General features: G+C 42.2%; 1 protein-coding gene across 1 annotated transcript in view; it reads left to right on the top strand.

Moving 5' to 3' along the window:
* The window catches only part of st6galnac3 (ST6 (alpha-N-acetyl-neuraminyl-2,3-beta-galactosyl-1,3)-N-acetylgalactosaminide alpha-2,6-sialyltransferase 3), a gene marked incomplete at its 3' end in the record, with an annotated part of 84458 nt that overhangs the window by 16708 nt on the left and 52908 nt on the right, over window positions 1-14842 (top strand). The gene's annotated exons all lie outside the window — the stretch shown is intronic.

Raw genomic sequence — 14842 nt, 5'->3', positions numbered from 1 at the left:
CCCACTGTCCCAAGACATGCTGGTTAGGTTCACTAGGTGATTCTAAATTGGCCATGAGTGTGCATGTGAGTGTGAATGGTTGTCTGTGCCCTCTGTGTTAGCCTTGCAATAGACCAGTGGTTCCCAAACTTTCTCTGCTGGGTCCCCCTTTGGTACATAAGAAAAAAAATTGTTTTCAGACTCCATTGTAGTTTATTTTAATTAATTTAATTTAATTTAATTAATACAAACCTGAGGTCACTGGTTCGAATCCATGGGCCGGCTGACCTTTCTGTGTGGAGTCTGCATGTTCTCCCTGTGTCTGCGTGGGTTCTCTCCGGGTACTCCGGCTTCCTCCCACCGTCCAAAGACATGCTGGTTAGGTTGATTGGTGATTCTAAATTGGCCGTAGGTGTGAATTTGAGTGTGAATGGTTGTCTTAGCCCTGCGATGGACTGGCGACCTGTCCAGGGTGTACCCCGCCTCTCGCCCGATGACAGCTGGGATAGGCTCCAGCAGACCCCCGTGACCCTTAACAGGACTAAACGGGTATAGAAGATGAATGATGAATAATACAAACCTCAACCTTTTCTGAACAAATAAAAGTAAACTTTACTATGTGATTATGTTCAGTGTAACAGTTTGCGTTTGCGTGGGAGCCCGTCAAAAACTTGTCCATCTCATCGCTAGCATTGTCCTTTATTGATGCATTCATTCCATCTAGAGGGTGACACGGGAATCAATTGTCGCTCCCATCCCATCCCGAGCCCACACGTGATAACCCGATCACGTGGCTGCCCCCCCAAAAAAAAATCCTGCCCTGCAAAATCCCTAGAGAAAGACTCCCAAATCCCGTCCTGCCCTATGTTGTTGTCTAAAGTTCGGCGCACTCACCCCATTGTAGCGTTATTTTTTTAATTTAATCTCCTGCTCCGTCCCGCTCCCGTTGATTATTTGCTGTATCCCGTCCCTATCATGTTGCCAACACTGAAAATTGACTCCCGTACCGCGGGACTCCCGCAGGAATACCGTCACCCTCTAATTCCATCCGCGCCCTGCACCCCCCCTGCAATGGCTCTGCGCCCCCCCTAGGGTTCACGCCCCCCACTTTGGGAAAAACTGCAATAGACTGTCGACATAACCAGGGTGTACCCCGCCTCTCACCTGATGACAGCTGGGATAGGCTCCAGACCCCCTGTGACCCTTCATAGGACAAGCGGTTACAGAAGATGAATGAATGAATGAATTATTTCAGCAGCTATTGATAAATTCTAATGAAATCTTGACCAGACATTCGTGTCCCTTCAGGAGGATCTGTTAGAAGTAGTCATCTTTTAACTTTTCACCATGTCAGCATTTTGTTTATAACTGCAGAGTCCCATTAGATGCAGCTGTACTTTGTGTTTATTGCTGATTAGCAGATGTTAGCATACTAGCAGATGGTGAACATAGTAAATATTACCCCTGCGAGTATGAGTGTGTGTTAACACTGATAATGATGCACTGCTGCGCTCATGTACAACGTTCTTTCTCAGTCGGTCATCTGTCAAGTGTCTCAGCCATCGTCCCTCTCAGGGCTGAACTCCTTTGGCGCTGATCCACTCGAAAAGTCAATGCGTATCGCCGCCTCCTGTCTTTGGCAGCCACGAGGAGACGTTTCTCTGTCAGACACGTTTCTTTAAAAAAAAAAACAACACCTTCAGGAAAATCTCAGCAGCGACGGCCGGGCGTCTATTTAATCAAGCGGAGACGGAAATTGCCGTCGCTGTTTGTTCCTCCGTCCCGCGGTTGATGTACTGCATCTGTCTGATCCTTTCCACATTCTCAGATGTCTGTGTAGTTTGCACTTTTGATATATTACTCAGATTGCTCAGTGAGAGCCGTCATGCTGTGTGTAATCACCATCAATGAGAGGAGTCTCTATTACGGCGCTATGGAATGCATGCTATTGAGTTTCCAGGAAAAATATCAGTTGCTAAATGTCAGTAATCCTGCACTGGCATTTGGCAAATTGAAATGGATTTTCTCCGGTAGATGTTTTTCTCAACAGCCAGACCCCCCCCACCCACCCTCACCCCTCCTGCCTTCGCCCCTTCAAACACAAAGAGACAGAGAGAAAAATTGCTGTTCTGCTGTAAAGTACTAAATTCTGAGCTGGTTGTGCAGCTCTCGTGTGCTTGTTGCATTTAATCGTGTTTGAAAGTTTCTCTTGTAAACTGATTTCAGTCCTGGCTTGTGGCCTAAATTTAGGGCGTCTGCGGTGGATTGAGATCATCTGACGCATTACTGTAAAGTAATTTTGTCTTTGGCTGGTGGTGTGGCCTCTGAAGCTCTGATATTACAGAAGGATAAAGATCCTGAGAAATGGCTCTTGTCGTAAGTGAGGAGCAGACGTCATTTTCCGAGGGAGGCTTGACGCTCTCTCTCTAAAAATAACCCTTCTCAATGAGGTTATAGATATCATAGAGCAGGGATCGTTTGGTCATTATCTCGTCATCCTGGAGAGCAAGTGAGTCACTGGAGCAGGTGGTCAGATACAGAATATGGAGTTACTGTGTCTCCATTGTTTTTGATTTACAGTTCATTCATTTTATTCTAGTTCAAACCATAGATTAAGGCCTTAATATTCACTTTTTTTTAATCAACAATTGGCTTGTTTCGCTCTTTGAACAAGTCTTCGGCCCTATTGGTGAATAAACAGTTTTTTTAATGCATGCTGTTTTTATAAAAGGGTCAGAGTTATTTGTGCCGTGGTGTTTGCGTCTTCAAATTGTTGACGCCGTCTGAATTGTGAGGATTTTCGCTTTCAAACGATATATAATCCGGCCCTGTGCCATTTAAATCACAGCAGGAGGACGCTGTGGAGCTTTGAGGGGTTAAGGAACTCAACGGGAGCGAAATGACAGTGATGGAAAAAGAAAAACAAAAAAGGCTGTATGATGCCAGATGACACCCGACGTTACACACTGACAGTAAATAAATGTGAGCTTTCTGCAGAAACTAACCCACGGTTTGATTCTAACATTGACTGGTTGTCACTTTAATTAAAAGACAAAACAACAAGCGAGCTCATTAAATATACAGCACTTGTTATGTGATATTAAATTCGATCTCGTTTCATAAAATATTTATAAATGTTTTTAGTGAGGCTGAAATAATATCATGTTCTTGATAATATGATAAAATACTGAAATAAGCCCATACGCTTTAAACCACCGTTAATTATTATATGCTGCAGTGTTGTTTTGTAGTTTGATGGTTGATTAGACGTCTCATCAGCTGTTAGGACCTCGTCGTGTACACCGATTAGCCACAACATTACGACCTCTGACAAGAGAAGTGAATAACATCGACCATCTTGTGGGAAACTTTTGGACCTGGCATTCATTCGTGTGGATGTTACTTAGACATGTAGCACCCACCTAGACCAGACCAGGCACCCACACCCCATAGCAGAATGTGGCCTGACACAGGCACACACGCAAAAACACTTTAGGGACAACTCAAAAAACATGAAGAACAGCACAAGGTGTTGACCTGGCCTCCAAATTCACTAGATCCCAAACCGATTAAGTATCTGTGGGATGATCCACAGAGGACCCTCCCCTCAAAGGTCCCCCACTAACAACATTGTGTTGCCAGACACCACAGGACACCCTCAGAAGGTCCATGTCCATTCTCTGATGAGTCACAACTGTTTTGGAGTCGTACATAATATTTGGCAGGTGGTCATAATGTTATGCTTGATCTGTGTACGGTATATACTGATGTTTCTTTGCTAGTGACACTATATAGTTCAGTGTGTCTGAACTATGATTTGATTTTGAATGTGAGGACACTGTCAGTGCATCGGTGCCCTGGGTTTGTAGTGTGTATTGGGAATCTGTATTGAGAGAAAAAAAAAATAATAATTGAATTTCCTTCCATGATTTATGGTCCTTTTTTGTACTTTGTTCTGTGTTTCTGCCCGACATTGTGTTTCTGACTTTTTTTTTTCTAACTTCTAACAAACTGAACTGTGTTGTTTTCGGGGAATTCATCTGTCACATCTGAGTCCACGGGATGTTATTATTTTTACTTCCAGCCTTGCTTGTCGGTGCTGCAGTCATCAGGTAAATCCAGTCCGCAGACAGGCCCCTATATACTCCATATACTCTATGTATACACAGTATATATGACAAATTTAACAACTGGGAAAGAATACATCTCGTTCGCGTCTTTCTGATCTGTTGGGTTGGATTTAATGTCAGACAGCTTGCAGAAATGTTCCTAGATGAACACAAATTAAAAGATAAGGGCCTCAAGTCTGGCCTGAAACTAGAAATGATCCTCATCTTTAATTAATGTGATTTTCTAACTACCTTACTGATCATTTAAACCAATTTGTGTCAGTGAAATACTTGGTATTTTTGCTGTCAGTGATTAATCTCTCATCAAAGTTGTTTCTGATTTTGTTCTCAGTCAAGTATTAATTTAATCAGCTAATCATTCCAGCTTTGATTTGTTTAAATTCAACTCCTAATCACTGATAACTGTGGTGGAATAAATACATAAATACTCAGAATATGTTAAGTGAACGTGGCGGGAAGTAAAAGTCCTGGAATTTACATGAGTACTATCACTTTCTATTAACATGAGAAGGTGGTAGTACTCATTGCAGAGTAACACATAGAAGAATATATTGATCGTGATTATTTAATGTTAATTTGAGCTACTGAAAAAGATGTCGGGTTAATTAGTGATTCTAGGTTTGGCATAGGTGTGCATTTGAGTCTGGTGACCCCTCACCCAGTGCCAGCTGGGATAGACCCCAGCCACTGGAGGATAAATTATAGATGATGGGTGGATGTTAGGGATGTGAAATAATTTATCACAAAGTCAAAGCTCTCTAGAAATGTTATAGGTTCATGGAACTACTGACAAAGTCACAAAATGGCCACGTTTCTGAAGTGTCGCACAAGTGATGTTTACACCGATCAGGCGTAACATTATGACCACCTTCCTAATATTGTGTAGGTCTCCTCTTGTGCCTCCAAAACAGTTGTGACTCATCAGAGAATGGACATGGACCTTCTGAGGGTGTCCTGTGGTGTCTGGCAACAGATTGTTGTAAGTGGGGGCCTTTGAGGGGAGGGGCCTCTGTGGATCATCCCACAGATACTTGATCAGTTTGGGATCTAGTGAATTTGGAGGCCAGGTCAACACCTTGTCCTGTTCTTCATGTTTTTCCTTTTAGTTGTTCCTAAAGTGTTTTTGTGTGTGTGCCTGTGTCAGGCTACATCCTGCTGGGGATGTCTGCTGCCATCAAGGAGTGTCATTGCTATGGGGTGGGGGTGTCCGGTCTGGTCTAGATGGGTGCTACATGTCTACGTAACATCCACATGAATGAATGCCAGGTCCAAACGTTTCCCAGCAGAACATTGTATTGTGACAAGATGGTCAATGTTATTTACTTCTCCTGTCAGTGGTTATAATGTTGTGGCTGATCAGTATATGTTACATTCCTGCTAATCCCAAAGTAGCTGCTACTCTTTCCCAAACTGTTTTGTTTTTTGTTAATATTGTGGTAAAAAATGAGGCAAGCGTTACCGAGAATAATATTTTTGGATTTTTAAGGCAGAACATAACATTTTGAAGGCGAGATTAATTTGATTTGTTGACCCGTCTCTGGGCACATCCTTGATTTGTCGCGTCCCGTGGGTCACAAAACAACAAGGACTGGGCATCAGTTTGCTTCCATTGAAAATGAACTGGACCTCTGTGCTTTTTTCACCTGTAATGTAAACATTGCAAGTACTGGTAAAAGTGACATCCCATTTTCTGTAGTACTCATTCGCCTTTAATAATCTGAATCTGAATACTAGTGACTAAATCTATGTTTTAATCTCATAAGTGGAGAGCACCAACTGCATCCACCCGTCTACACATCCGTTGTGTAAAACAATTCCTTTTCCTATCTTCTCTGTTGCCTCTTCAAAGTGTTTGCGGCTGAAGTGTTGATATTGTTTCATCATCTTTACAAACCCAGACTTTTCTACTGTGTAATTTTTCCTGACACCCGGGATAGGCTCCAGCCCTCCCCCCTGCGACCCTCCACAGGACAAGCGGTTACAGAAAATGAATGGATGAATGAATTTTTCCCCGGTATGAAATGCTAACACTTCTGTAATTACCTCCCATCAGCGCTCTGCCTTGTCATGCGGGGGTGACACTGAAAGCGAGGCAGCAGTTGTGTAGTTTTGGAGCTTGAATCTCACAGTGAAACACATTTCTCCCATTTCACTGCAGGCTTTTTGTCGTGCTGCTGTATCCAGTTTTAATAAACTTTGCAGCCTGTTTCCGCACTGGACGCTGCAAAACCAAACCATTTCCACATGAGTGACGTAACGTGACCACCTTTATTGGCTATTATTTTGTAGCCTTCAGCAGCTGCGGCTTCCATCACTCGCAAAACTCAGACCTGCCGGCAGCTCAGAGGAAACATCTACGTCACTACAGCACGCTAGGCGGCATTTGGGCGATATAAAATGAGCTCAGTGTATCACCCGGCCCTACTTTAAAATAAATGCGGTGCAATAAAATATTTACAGCGGAGCTCAAGATGGAAAAAGTAAAAGTTTTCCCGTTGTTGTGTGCCGTGACCTTCAATCAGAGCATTATCAAATGAAAGAAAGGGGTCTCATCCGGGGAGAAACAATAATTTTAAGTGCTTTGGGGAAGTCTTTACGGCAGCGCAGTGGCTTACAGTCGAGCACAAAACCTCAACGAGCTTTGTTCCTGACGGGTAGACTCGTTCTGCTCACACACAGATATTCTGGGATTCAGCTTCTCAGAGATGCCACAAAGATTTTTTATTTTTTTTTTTCTCCCTCCCCTTTTCACTTTGACAAATTCTTCACTTTCTCGAGCGAGCGAGCAGCAGCCTACGCAGCGGAGCATAGAGCGTCACCAGAATGTCTCTGTGAACATATGGCGCCGTGTGTTTTTTATTTTTTTTTAATCCTCTCTCCCCATCGATCTAAAAGTTTCCTGCACCCAGACGGGGGAAGTGAATATTGTGGAGTGTTTAATCCTTTTTTTTTTTTTTTTTTTTTTTTAAACTTGTGGGGATTATGTTCCATTTGATATCAGATATGCATTAGTGAAATGGGTTTTGACTGATTTCCTGTCGAGGTGATGCACACGAGTGCAGCTACACGCACACACACACACACACACACACACACACACACACACACATTTACAGCTTAATGATGAAGACTGGGATCTGCAGTATTTAGGTTTTTATCAATCACACGGGTGTTTCCTCCTTATTAATGGATGACGCCCGACTCATCCGCGTAAAAACAAACAGATTAAGATTCTTCGTGAGGCTCTCTCTGTGTCACGGTGATCCAGTTTCATGCCAGCAGAGAAGATTAGTGTTAATTTGACCTGGATTGAAGGATTTGCTTGATATCATTGAGGAAGATGAAGCAAGGGCGGCGGCGACGGGACATTTTGTTATTCCACTCTGCTCGTATCAGTGGTGTTTCATTTGCACGGACATGTGGACTTCAGTTATAGAAGACGCGGATAAATGGCAGCAGGGAACGGCTTTCTACTTCTGCTAATGCACGTTGTGTATAATCACCCTTGCTTGCCGCTGTAATGGCTTCCTCAGAAATAAATCTATAAACAGGAATTAGCAACTCTCAAAAACAGAGCTGGGCTAATCATTGGCTTTCTAAGAGGTACGAAATGTCTTAGAGCAGTGGAGCTGATGGACTTGAATGTACAGCTGAATGTAAAATTACCCTTTAATTGCGACTGTTGCAGATATTGATTGTGCTAAAGATTTGGGAAAACTATTTTAAAACCTAATAAAGTCTCAACTAGCATCCACTCAGTAGCTGCTCTGGATCTTTATAATGCCTCTCAAATAAAGTCTAATTTAAGCTGTTTCAGCAAATTAAAGGCCCGACAAATCAATAAACTTCATCACTTTGATGCAAAAATTGTGGCAATATTCGGTACTGGTGTGCAAACATAGCCTGGAAGGACAGCAAATATTTTAGACATGGTGTAGGGCTGCAGCTAACAAACATATACAGTATGTCATGATCTCCTAATTAGTAGATTGTAGATCAGGGTTTCCTGCACCTCAAGGTGAATTTAGATGTAGGATTAAACACAAACTTTGCAGTGGTGTAAGAGGAGATGAGTAGAATATACTCATATCTTTTATTGTTGTCATTTTTGCTCTATTAAAAACTTAACAGCTAATAATTTGAGGACATAAAGCTGAGTTTCCCGGCATTACTTGACAGTCTAATGTTTAAAAATGACTCACGCTGCTCAGCACCAAACTGACTCATCAGTGAGGAGGGATTTTGTTTTTAAAAACGTAGTTGGAAGCTATTATTGAGAAATTAGAGCGTGCAAAACTTTGTGAAGTTGTTATATGGTTTGTTCAAGCTTCTGCTAGCGTGCACATTTAACGAGCTACAAGCGGACGTGATTTATTCTGGAGATGATAAGAAGAATCATGACAGGCGCAGTAAAATGTAAATGAAGGAGATGCATTGTTTATGATTTTGCAGAGTGCCGTTGCACGCCGCCGCTCTGGAGTTGTTCAGTCAGACGATACACTTGATGCTGGATTAACATGCTGGAACTAAACTAGTGAATGTTTGGAGGGCTTCTCCAGACCTCAGAGGCTCAGCGAGAGGAGCTCCACACATCCCTTTTTAAGGATTCAAGGCTGCAGCCGGGGCTCTTCTGCTCCCCTATGTTTGCCACATGACAGCTGTGTGAGTTGACTGCCCCCTCTGCTGGGCTCAGCCGGGATCAGCAGCCTTCAGAGCCCCCCCCCCCCCCCCCAGTGAGCGCTGAACTCTGCTGCTGCTCGTTCATTCATGCTCCTGCAGCGAGTCAGTGCTGCATGTATACACTCTTTTATTTAAAGCCTACTTTAGCTCATTAAAGCAAATGAAAGAAGTAATTGAAAGGGGTGACATTTACTGAAGCTTTATGTACAGTATGTGCTTTATATGTTTCAGTGTACTCATTTATTTCATAACTTATTATGTTATAGTGTAATATTTACCTTACATGAAGGCATACATGAACCTCAAAATTGTGTCAGAAAGGTGCATAAAGCTTAAAATACTCAAAGTAAAAAGACAAATACTGTAAAATACATTCATTCATTCATCTTCTGTAACCGCTTGTCCTCGGGAGGGTCGATGGAGGGAGGAGCTGGAGCCTATCCCAGCTGTCGTCGGGCGTGGTACACCCTGGACAGGTCACCGGTCCATCTATTTAGAATCACAGTAAAATGCACTTTCATTTAAAATATACTTTTATTCCTTTCATTCCTGTAGCCTGCTAGCCAATAAACAAGCAATCTCGCTGTTTAAAGTTAGCCAGTTAGCACCTGTGTCCGCTACACTAAAGAATCAATATTGAATTGTGAAAGGACAGACTAAAGCAGGGGTGTCAAACTCATTTTAGTTTGGGGGCCACATATAGCCCAATTCATTCTCAGGCGGCGCCGGAGCAGTAATATGACAGCACGATAACGACAAGTAACGACAACTCCAGATTTTTTCCCGTTTGTTTTAGTGCAAAGAAGAAGAACGAGTAAATTAAGGGATATGTTTACAGTTAATAAACCGTCCTTTAAACTTGTCCACATTGCTGTCTGCTGTTTAGACCTGGGTCTCAGTGTTGTGTTCTGTCCACTTCTCTGACTAAAACAGTGGACATATTAGGAATAGCAGTTACTTTGATTGAAAAATTGCACCCTTCTATGTAATTTTCGCACTTTTCACACAAATTCATGCTGCGGGCCGGATAAGACCCTCTGGCGGGCTCTTTTGGCCCGCAGGCCGCAGGTGTTTGACGCCTGTGGACTAGAGAACGCTGGTGTAAATAAACACAGTCCATACCCAGTAACCAAACCTTATAAACCTTTAAACCTTAGCTTAGTAATTGAGCTAATGGGCTTCCTTTGTGACCAAAAACTGCAGTTCCTCAAATGTCCACTTGAGGCTTGCTCCAAAAGTGAGTCACTCCACACAGACGTTCATGATTAAATTACATGAAAGCTTTAAATTCTGCATAATTAAGGGTGTGGCTGTTTTGATGGACAGGTCTGTACCTCCACGGGTTGCAAGCTCAGCTCCAGTCACGTCCACCTCTTTGACTATTTTTGATGGAGTCATTCACTGCCAAGACGGCCCCAGCCATAAGACGCCAGCTCGCTTTAGAGATCCACAAGGGTTTATCCATCTTTATAAACGATCAATGATTTATGCAGCACTTACTTGCTAATGTTAGCTGCTCCTATTTATGCTCTTGATCCCAAGCTCAAGTGCTGGATGACTTATTAGAATCCTTTATATAAGAAGTGAACATACTCGCTGTGTTACATTTTAAGTTAAAAGCAAAAGTATATTATCAACAAAAATCAAAGTACTCATAAAAAATAATGCTTTTGTACTTAAAATGGATTTCATTGCTACGAACACTTGATGTAAAGAGAATTTATTTCACCTGAAATGAAAGAAAACAAAAATAGGCACATGCAGCTGAATGAAACAAATCATATCGTCATGAATCTAATTCATCTGCAATAATGTCGACAAATTGTATTAATGCTCTTTCTCGGTTCCTCGGTGCAGTCAGGGCTCCTCTGGGTGAAATTTGAATGGGAAATTGTGCGTGACCGCGTTACCGGCAGCAAAGACTCTGCCTCTTCATCCTCCGGGACAAGAATAGTTTGTTATCTAGCATTTGGATGACTTCTGAAGTGAGACCCTTGCTGGAAATACGAATGGAGTAACGTGTACGGACCCGGTTTCAGTCTCTGGAGTGGCTCTTTGTTTATGCTGCCGTCTTATTGCTTTGGAGAGCAACGTTAAAGGCTTAAAAAGAGAAAAGGAGGAAGAGTGAGAGAGTGACTCGGTAAATATTTTCTCAAACGCCTTAATTGAAATTGGATTTTAACTGCTCGCTGGACCGTGGTGGCAAGAATCAGGTGCCAGGGAGGTAGCATTTTTGCATTGCAAATGTAATTTTCAGACTTTTTTTTTTGCCCATTGCTCAGGAGACACTCGAAAATAGCAACCCGATATGTTTTTTCATGAGCTATTTTCTTCAGGTTGAGCCTCTCATTATTCCAATACCCGTCGTGATTAGCTTTTTAGATTGAGCTACAGTGTGGTCCTGTTGTTTACTGAGCTGGAGCGTTATTCTTTGCGGGGAATTGTATTCTCTTCATGCCCAGATAGAGCCTGATGGAGGTGAAATTGTGATTGCACAATACGTATGAGGAAATAAATAGCTAATTTGCTTTGAAATTTCATTCTTCACACAAGTGAATTGAGCACTGCCTTTGGATTATACTGCAATGCACAGATTTATTACCTGTTTGGTGTACATTAAGGAGGAAAATTGCTGTTGCGATGGAGACGGACTGTAATGTTTAGAGGGAGTGTGAAGAACACACTGTAACTCAAGTAAAAGTATGTGTTATTATGGAAATGTATTTTAAATACTATAATTAGATAGATGGATGGATGGCTGGATGGATGGATGGATGGATGGACAACTTTATTGATCCCTTTGGGAGGTTCCCGCAGGGAAATTGACATCTCCATCGCATACAGCACTGTCGGACATACATGTACAATAACTGAATAGAAAAACAATGAATAAACCCCATATACACCCCAACACCCAGATTATACTATTATCCTTGCTGTACTATATATGTATACTCTCTTGGTGTTGTTTTTAGACCCAGTATATTTAAATAAAATTAATGTATTTCTTTATTGGACAGGAACTGGGCTCATTCTTCAAACACTAAAATCATTGAAAGTCAACCGGTGTAGGCAATATAGGCCAATTTTCATCTGTTATCCATGGCCGGATCTTTAAATTTAGTATAGAATGACCTGCGACAAATATCACACACCCATACAATGCACACTGGTACAGAATTTGACTAGTTTTAAACATATAAAGAATTCTTCAGCAGATGTTTTGGCGTTTAGAAATACTGAGCGATAAATACTACACTAAATATATATATATATATATATATATATATATATATATATATATATATATATATATATATATGAGAGAGAGAGATTTATTTTTGAAATGGGATAAAAGATCTTGGGCTCTTTTTCTAAAGTCCTGGCATCAGCCCTGACTATCCAGCATCACAAAGCCAATATTAGTCAAAGTTGCCAACACAGTCGTAGACTCTTTGATGTCTTATATTGACACAAAACAGTGGAAGGTGAAAGTTTTGGGGGAAAAAGTTGTATGAAATGTTTGCAGAACTAAAATCAGACATAAAAACACAACCTCTTGCGTGGACTATGGATAACTGTTAGCCCAAGCTAAAGGTAATGGAGCCACTATATCCCTATAAATAAGACAACAGCTAATAACGTAGGATAGAGGTCATGTTAAAGGTATCCAGCCTACATAATGAACTGATTTATAAAGCCAGGTTAACAGTTCAAATCAGTTCAAATTAGGTGAACGCCATTTCTGCTGTAGCTGTAGTTAGTAGAGATGGAGCTAATACGGTTATTTTGCATCTATAAGCTACAAAACTAAAGCTGTCGAATAAATGCAGTGCAGTGAAAAGTACAATTTCATGTTTGAGATTAGCATAAAATACTTTAAAGTGGAAATACTCAACTAGACGTCCCTTGTATATGTATTATACTTAAGTATATGTATTATTCATTACAACATACAACTTTCTATGGCTCAATTTCTACCCGAATATCCACACGTATAGGTCAGTGCCACAAATGGACAAGTTGGCTCACAATACGTTTCTTCTAGTTTCTCATATGTAATCTGGTCACACAGTCTGCAGGAGAGGCTGGAGGAAAATGATGGCTCTCTTGTGTCCCACTGATCCCACACAGTCTGTCTGCAAACTGAGATCAATACAGAACTCTGAGTAGGTTTTAGCACCTTTAAAAATACTCCGCTCAAAGCTTTCAGCCGGTGCGTGCGGTAAATGAAACGTCCCCGAGCTACAGCCATAAGTGGCACTGCAGTTAATGGCCATCATTGTTTGATCCGATGGTGCCAAACAAGGTCGTCATATTCTTCAAGCAAAATGTTTTAGCATTGACCAAAGCTCTAATGTTGAAACTTTATAGCCGCTCCGCCGCCTCTCTGCTTTTGTTAATGGTCCCGCTCTCAGACTGTACTCCTTCCTCGACACGGCGCCTTTCAACTTCTGTGTCACACGCCTCAACGGGCCGACTAGTGATCGCCCTGATGGATGAGCGAATGAGGAGGGGAGTCTCGCGCTCAAGCTAGTGGCGGTTCAGCGCCCCGTGACGCCCACGCCGAGTCCTCCAGTCGCCTGCAGACTTTGACACATCATTTCCCCTGTGATTTGTGGCCGGATTGAGGTTGAAGGGGACAAGGAAATTTTCTGTCCTCATGAGAGCAGATGGATGTTGCGGCTCTGCAGACGGGGCTGGAGTGTTGTTTCTTTTTTCTCCTCCTGAAGAACTCTCCTGCTTTGTAAGGGATTGGTTTCATGCTCCATAATGGACTCATGATGACTGGCTATTACGGCACATTTTCAGAAAAAATGTGTTTTTGGCTGACATAGAGCAGACGGACAGACTGTCCTTCCAGGAAACTGATATCTATTATTTTGTAAAATACTTTAAGTATAGAGTGGAAAAGGAGAGCTTCCCATTGGTCCTCTGTGTATAGTTTCGTATTAGATCAAAGCCAGGACCCCTCTGTTTGTGATCAAAGATGGGCAGTAATGCTGTGAAATGATGCATGATGTAACATACATGCAACTGGTAAGATGCGATAGGCTTGTCAGCGCTGCAAATGGTCACCATCTTTCCCACCCCCCCACCCCACCTCACGCCACATGTTTGATCTCGTCCGCGAGAAGAAAAGCCTCGGGCTCCTCCCTTGGGACGTTTGATGTTGGAGATCAGAGCTCATGGTGGTGCAGGCACTTTGGCAGCGGGGGCTTCACCATTACCACACGCCACATCCAATCGCCTCACCATCAGATAAGTTCAAAGAATCTGCGAAACACCGCCTTCCTAAAAATTCAGAGTGTCCCACCGGTGTTGTCTGTTAGATTAGCAGCACGTTATTGAAGTTTCCTGGATAAAAAAAAAAAGGGGGAGAAGAAAATAAAACATCTCTGGCTCTGCCGAAATCTATCATCACCTCAGGCTCTGAGATGTTGTAGCTGTAAAGATTTTTTTTTCGCTCCGGTCTGATTCTTTCTCTCGTCTGTGCATTGATCTCCAGCTCTGCCCTGCCAATCACTCCTACTCTGTGAGACCTTTCCTCGTCCTCCATCTCGTATCCATTATTCATCACTCTCAACTGTTTCTGCCCGGCCCTAATACCTCTTACCTCCAGATGATAATTTTTCAGTTTTGCAGTGCATGAAACAATGCTGCCCCAGCTGTTGCCTTTTTTTATTTATTTATTTTTTGTCTGAAATATACTGGTGCCAGTAAATTTCACTGGATAGCCAAAGTCACTAGGGTTCGTCCTCTGGGGACCATGAATGTCTCTATTAAATGTCACCACAATTTATTATTTAGTTGTCAAGATATTTTACTCAGACCAGAAACTTGTCAAGTTACTGTCTACACCTGCAGGATTCATCCTCTGGGAACCATGAACGTCACAGAATTTTATGGCAATTCATCAAATTGATGTTGATGACGTTTTATGTTGAACCAGAAACTTTAAGCTTGTCGAGACACCGTCAAGGTCAGCCGGATTAATCCTCTGAGAACCATCAATGTTTGTACAGAATTGTATGGCAATGATTCAGCCTGGA

This window comes from Chelon labrosus (genome assembly GCF_963514085.1).
Source record: "Chelon labrosus genome assembly, chromosome: 6".
Lineage (NCBI taxonomy): Eukaryota > Metazoa > Chordata > Actinopteri > Mugiliformes > Mugilidae > Chelon > Chelon labrosus.
Note: the sequence above shows the minus strand (reverse complement) of the source record. Positions and strands in the feature narration are given on the sequence as shown.